The sequence below is a fragment of the Hyalella azteca genome, unplaced genomic scaffold, assembly GCF_000764305.2.
Source record: "Hyalella azteca isolate HAZT.00-mixed unplaced genomic scaffold, Hazt_2.0.2 contig9482, whole genome shotgun sequence".
In the NCBI taxonomy this organism is placed as follows: Eukaryota; Metazoa; Arthropoda; class Malacostraca; order Amphipoda; family Hyalellidae; genus Hyalella; species Hyalella azteca.
This window is the reverse complement of record NW_025939552.1, coordinates 7,832-15,662: the sequence shown is the minus strand read 5'-3', so window position 1 is coordinate 15,662 and position 7,831 is coordinate 7,832.

Genomic DNA, 7,831 nt, shown 5'->3' with positions numbered 1-7,831 from the left:
CTCGTCACAATGAGGTAACAGTAGAATGTAGATCGAGTAGACAAACCGTTCCCGTAAATTGGCGCAAAAGCTGGAACACAAAGAAATGCCACATTTATTGTGCATTGGTATAGTCCGTTAGGCCCTACCCGCATAATGTCACTGTGTTGCTGAGTGTAAATGGTGACCACGAAGCGGAGAACATTAAACGGGATAAGTAACAAGTTAGAGGTTCAGTTCGTGTTAGCCATAAGTAACTTTTCTTTACAAGTATTTTTTAATGTTAATGCCTCTTCGTTTTGCCGCCTCCTGATAAAGCTTTGAAAACGTGCTTTGTCATATCCATTAATTGACTGTAACTGCAATCGTTAAATGATACTTATATTGTCTAAACTCTAACATAATGGGACAAACTCCGGCATAGAGTAACCCAAATTCAAGTTTCTTCAAAGAAGGCTAATTAATTAACTGAGGTTCTATTTTCAGTTTGGACTTGAAACAGTAAAAAAGTCCGATGAATAAACGATTGATATTCATCATATACATACCGTGACTAATTAAATCGTGTTTTCGCGATGAATTGGCACAAAATTTACATTATCTGCGGTGTACCTATGCCGATCTCTACAGAGTATTCAAGCCGACTCAGATGTAACAGAGAGAATCTGTCCTCGCTAGTGCCGATTCTTACAGGAAGTTCCTGTCTTCGCGAATTCCGGTTGGTTCTTACTAAAAGTCGCTAATGCCAATTCTTACATATAGTGACCGCCTTCACTGATGTCCATTCTCACATAAACATGCATGGCGGTCTTCGCTGATGCCGATTCATAAAGAAAGTGTCTCTTCTCGTTGATGCTGATTCATACAGAAAGGGTTGATCTGCCTTCGCCGATGACGATTGCAATAGAAAAAATTAGTTCTCGTCATTACCGATTCCGACAGCAAAGGTTCGTCTTCGCCGAAAACAATTTGACGTCGAGTTAGCACATCAACAGTGTTAAAAATTTTATCATTTTATTTTGCAATTATATTTTAATTTTCAATTATTGGCAGGGAGCATCGTGCCCTAAGCCGAAAAGTAGCATTGTCATATTAGAGAATAAAACTCAGTGATAACAATACACTGGAACAATTAGAACAAGCCACAACAAATAGAAAGCGGAGCTAAGTACGATAAGAAACCGAACCCACAAGAGCCAACAAAGCAGACTTGAGTAAAGCCAGAAGAGGTCTGATTGAACGGCATTCACGACGCTCTACGACTACGGTCGTCTCACAAACACCGGCACTGCAACATCAACATGCTGCATCAATGAACAAATGGATGCCCTTTTACTCGACAACACAGTGAACTTTTAGCGTGGACTCGATCAGTACTAGTGGCACGGTGAAATACTTGTACACCCTGTGGCAAATATTTCAAACTAAACTTATATAATCCTATCATTTAAGCAATAAAATGACGAGAATGTCTCTGCGATAGAAAAATTAGTTAAAAACAAATGAGGTAACTTGTGAACTTTACCATCATTAAAAAATCGTATTATAACGAATTTCATTACCGTTCAATACACTTACATGCAAACAAGACGAAAAATCTATTAGGAAAAAATACCAGAATTAAATATAAGAGGACTAGTATTATAGTATACCTACTAGGAAGCAAGAGTGAACAAATTTATACAGAGCCACCTGAACGGCTCGGCGATAGAAACCAAACGGACCCGAGACGCAAGTTTTTCCGCGGGCCCGCTGGTAAAGAGGCGATCACTGTCGCCTTGTGGGTGCAGAAAAAGCAGAGCGCGCATCATAGCGCACAGAGCAGAGCGCGCATCATAGCGCACAGAGCAGAGCGCGCATCATAGCGCACAGAGCAAAGCGCACATCATAGCGCACAGAGCGCGCTGTAGCCTCACGACGAAGTAGAAACTGTGGGCAAGCGCACCGCTACGCAGCTACGGCGCCCGTCTACCCGCATTACCATGCAGCGTTAAAAGGCCCGTTCACACTAGGGGCAACACACGAGAATCAAGTGCCTCAAAGCGCATGCAGAGGCGCTTTGCAGCCTCTGCATGCGCTTCTTGACCGATTGACGAGCTAGCGATTGACAGGGGCCATGCCTCATGCAACACAAGCGCGGCGCTTAGTAGATAGCTATTAAAGAATTGATATCACTTGTATGCTTAAATCGCAAATTAACTAAGAATTTAAATTGAATTAAAAATGTAAATCAAATTAAAAATATAAATTAATTATTTAAAGAAATTCAATTCGTTCTATGGTTTCAAAGTATTAATTTGTGATTCTAGATTGTACGAACTGACGATGGAGCTGGTCTCCGAAACGTTTTCTATAAAGATAAGAATTTTTGTGGACTATTCTTTGCTTTTAAATTCTTAGTTAGTAGATAGCTGTCTGTGGTCTAGTAGTAGTATATATATATATATATATAAGGTTGATTGTGTACGCTGGTCCGGCACACCAAATGTCGACTACACCACTCTCGTTTGGAGTCACTCTCGAGGAGAGCGCCTAATTGATTTTTATAGAGAACACGAATGCCTATGGACTATGGAGTGTTCGGTCAAAGGAGTACAAAAAATCGAAATGCAAATGATGCAAGTTATATTTACATAACGTGTTTAGATTATGTGCTTTTAGCAACTCCTGACAATTTATGCATTATCTTTTAGCGATTTCAAAGGATGATATAATATCGGTACGAATATTGGAATTTTTTAATTAAGAATAGACTATGTTTTTATAAACTGTATCTTTTTGAATGTGCTAGTTCTCTAATTATGATGCCTATGCTAAATTCTCGTTTACAACTGGCATAGTGCGCAGAATGACGGACCGCAACACACCCGAGAACAATGGCCCACAGCTCAAATCCGGTGACATCCATCCTCATTGACGTCTGGGTGGCAACTAGTGTTCAAAGTGCGCGGTCTCAAACTACCGAGTACAAAAGTAGTGTGAATGGTTGTGCGCGGTGAGGCACTGCAGCCAACGACTCAAAGCGCATGTCGTTGCCACTAGTGTAAACGGGCCTTTAGACAAAGCAACTAGTGGCTACGGCGCCCGTCTACCCGCATTACCAAGTAGAGTTAGACAAAGCAACTAGTGGCTACGGCGCCCGTCTACCCGCATTACCAAGTAAAGTTAGACAAAGCAACTATTGGCTACGGCGCCCGTCTACCCGCATTACCATGCAGCGTAATTAGACAAAGCAACTAGTGGCTACGGCGCCCGTCTACCCGCATTACCAAGTAGAATTAGACAAAACAACTAGTGGCTACGGCGCCCGTCTACCCGCCTTATCATGTAGAGTTAGACAAAACAACTAGACATAATCTTAGAATGTTGAACCATAACTTTATATATTTTGAACGAGAATCGGGTCCGGAACATGAATTAAATTTGAACAAAAATTTAAATTCAAATATTGCAAATCGTTAACACAAAAGTTTACAGAAGCACCTGTAGCAGCACGCTCACACCAAGCCGTTTACAAATAGGATATGATTCACGCGAAAAAAAAACAATTGTAAAGACAAGTATGAATACTTTTCCTGACTATCATCCTAGCACAAACTCGTATGAGTAAAAAATCAGCGGCCTCAGAAGATAGGCAGCATAAAGCAGTGGTTCCCGAACATTTTTCGCCATACCCCACACAGAACGTGTCGCTCCACGCGCCCTTGTGGCTTCTAAATGATACTAGCAAATTTATTGCATTAAAACAGATCATCAGGTGAACAAGATATGTAAAAAAGAATTAAAATAAATCACATTAAATTGCACAAAGTTCATAAAGCGAACTTTGACTCCATCCAAAAAAATTTTATTTGACAAATAATAAAACTGTTTCCTTAGTAAACTGTGATATGAAAATTTTTATTGCATTATTTGCTGCGCTGAAACTACCTTCAATCACGCTCAACGTTGAGCTGTAGCTGAGACGACACCTCGCAGAGATACGATGTGGCAAATGTATGCAGTCAGCAGTATTGACATGGCTGCTTGATTACTAAGTGCTAATTTCCGGTAATTTCATCTCGAATCCTCTCACAGCATGATCAGTAAACTAATCTTGAGGTGGACTCAGATGTCACCTTATATTGGTCATTAGGGATGGTTTCAATTTGTATGTATAAAAGACGTGGTAAAATTATAATACTAAAAACAGGTTGATTGTTGTCCACATGAAACTGACAATTCAACGTCTATTGCTGTCCCAGCACTGTGCCCATTCATACCCCGGGCCAGTTTAGCCATGGGGTATGCCTACTTGCTTGAATATAAAAAATCATCTTGCGAGTATCGGCATATTTATGCGCGATGCTCCAAGAAGAATATTTCTAAATATTTATCGGATTGAGCAGAGCAGTGCGAGCAACGATATGGAGAACACACGTTCATAACACAGAGCTAATTGTATAAATTCGACAATACGTGAAGCATAGCAGACGGCGTTTAAAGTTTAAACGTGATAAAAAGTGAGTGCTTGTGCTCTAAATATACTCGTATACCGTATATGTGATCCCTAGAAAAGAGAAGAGGCTCCTTATCTGATAATTATAATTTGATACCGGTAACTGCTTATTCTGTTACGGTGTATCCAGAACACGAGCGCTCTCAAGTCCCGCTCGTATACAGAGCACCAAGCGTGCACACATTTGCTGTCTTCCACGCGCTGAGTTTGATGTCTATGAGACGGTGATGTACGTGGTGTTGGGGCACGTGGTGTTAGGGCACGCATTTTACAATCAAGGAGGTGCTGGATGTTGAACAACACTGCGTTTCCGACACAATCGGGGACGCAGTATTCCTCGGCAAATTTAAAGTCGTTGTAGAAAAGGACCTTTTACGGTTAGTGGAACCTACCGCCCTAGAACTGAACATTACCGTGGGCATCCATACAAGGCATCCATACAAGGCAACTATACTTCGGCAATAGTACGTGCCTAACCTGGATAGGCGATAGGAAAATGGACTTCGGCGATAGGCATCCATATAAGGCACCTGTGCTTCAAGCACCATACACAAATCATATAAGAAAACAGCTGGACTTTGTTACATACACGTTACACCCCAAAAGAAAATTTTGCTATATAGGCCTATCCATATTTAGGCTCATGGGCCTATGTCATGACCAAGTCATTGTAAGGAATTTTTTACTCACCAATATGTTTACTAGTCAACACAATTACCTAACGATTTGCAACTGTTGCCACACGGCACGGCGCTTGTTGCCAGTAATCCTCAGTAAAATTCAAGCAATAAGCATAATCAATGTGCTAATTGGTAGTGCATTTTTACTGTTTATGTAGCATAAAGCAAGTTAAGAAATCTTACATTTTCCTACTACCTCTAAAAAATCCCTGAAAAAAGTGTGAAAAGTGAGATATTGGAAAATTACCTCTGCTAAGGTCTGTAGCAAAAAAATATTTGCTGTATTAAAAAATTTTACTTTCATAAAAGTTGCACACAGGTGTTGGCTTAATAAAGTGATGGACAAAATTTGCTTATCTCATTCAAAATAGATTGCGGCTATTTCCGCAAGATGGGGTAATAAGGGACACATCTAAAAACGCATTTACAGTAGAACCTTGATTAGCAAAGGCTCCATTTAATGAAAAAATCAATTAACAACAAAAAAATTTGGATTACATTTACCATGCTCAGCAAAAAAATTTTGCTTAATGATAAATTAATGCATCATTGGTCATTACAAAATTGTGCATAGAATTTCATAGAAAGATTGTGCACTGGGCAACATAGAATGAACATTAATTAACTTAAACTGTTATTTATTTCTCCAAAAATATGATGGTTGTCCATAAAATATTCCTTTCTCTTTCAGGTATGTTTTTACAATCTTTTTTGTTATAGTGAATTCACTTGACCCAATTAAAAGGGTGCAAAATTACAAGCTGTCCTGTAAGCTTACAGTGGACATGGTCATTGTCAATGCACAATGGCATGTCCATGGATACAGTAATGTCCGGTATCAATTATACAGTAATGTCCGGTATGTCCGGCGCAACCTCGGACAGTAATATCACATCAATAATATGGTAATGTATGGATATGGTAATGAGTATGGTACACTCTGCATGCTTTAAACATTTTAAAATTGGGTTTTATATCAAGTGTCTTGGATTACCCTTGTTCCCAGGGGTAATAAGATATGCCGTAAAATGGGGTAACTTAGACCGGCGGGGTAACTTAGACCACTTTTTGTTTTTTTAACAAAAACCCCCACAACTCAAAAACTATTTGACATAGAAAAATTTTGTCAATGGGCATTAAAGGCCTAATACTGAGGCTACATAACACAATAGAAAGATTTGAAAAGTTTGCATCCTTTAAAATAGGAGCCCAAACTTGATGAAATGTTTCATGGTAAGAAGTTATTAGCAAAAAACGCTCAAAACCATACCATATTAACCCATTTGAAGGTAGTTTGGATTGTTGACAAATGGTTTGATATTTTAGAAAAATTGAAGAGAATGTTATAGTTTAGCCAATTATAACAAAGTTGATTATTGTCTTAAGTATATGGTATATAATACATTTGAATATGACCCACAGCATAATGATCAGTGATAAATATCATACCGTACTCAATTGGAAAACTTGATACTGAAGTTCCCAAAATACCTCAGCACATTTCTGGACCAGGTTAGAGACTCAGCTGGAAGGATATTAAATATGAGGGCCCAATCCTTTGAATTTCACAGTTGGAAAGTTGACAGGATAGAAAGTCAAACATTCTCATGAAATGTATATAGTAACGTGTGTTTTAGTAGATTCAATATCTACCAAATAAATTTTCTGTTTGAAAAGCAAAAAATTAGACAATAATTCATCTATTGCAAATCACATAGTCACAAAAATGAAGGGAAACCTTAATTTGTAGTTTTGAAAGTTAGGATTTTGCACAGCAGTTAGAGGGCAGATCTGGAAAATATTTTGCTTGCAAATAGGATTGGAAATACGCTACTTCTTACTAAAATATTAAGTATAAAAAACAAATTTAATGAATATGAAGTTTCACAACCCTATCATGCAGTTTATGAACAAGTAAATAAACTTTACCTAATTCATCTAATAGATCTTTCTTGGCTTCAAACAAGTGGATTGTCATGGGCCATGAGGCCCATGACTCCTGATCGAAAAGCTGCAAACTGAGAAATCCCAATATCTTTGGAGATGTAAGATACCCCACTCCTTTATACAAGTAATACAACTCATTGGCTGCAATAAATGCCACTCAATTACTTGGGTTACAGGTTTAAATTACCACATGACAACTACAATATTTCAATCCCACTGGAAAATTACCAGTCAGTGCTGCATATAAAATGCATCTTTTCTATTAAAAGGCTGTTGTGTTGAGATATGTACCGTAGGCGTAAATGCTGCAGCGTGAGTGGAATTACCACTAGATAAATTCTTCAGATAATACAAAACCATATACATTTTAGAGCTTTTCCCAATCATTGCAAAGTATGTAAAAGTATTCTTTTCTCAATCATGGTTGGATTTGTTGCAGATGCAGTGTTGCTGGTGCTCTGCAAAAACCAGTCTGCAGTTTGGCACATGTGTTGCCAGCCACCTCCCACCAGGGTGCACAGCCACTGGTTATAAATTTACCTCTTAAATTAGCTCTGTAGCCCCAAATGAAAAAATAAAAAACTGACAAAAAATGCATCTGAATATGGTCAATTACTCAATTTATTATTTATACCCTATTTCTATGGCTTCTCAGTTCTCCCCATTCCCAATTTCTTTGGTGAAAAATAAGAAATACTGCATGTGTTACCTGTGACTTTCAAAATCA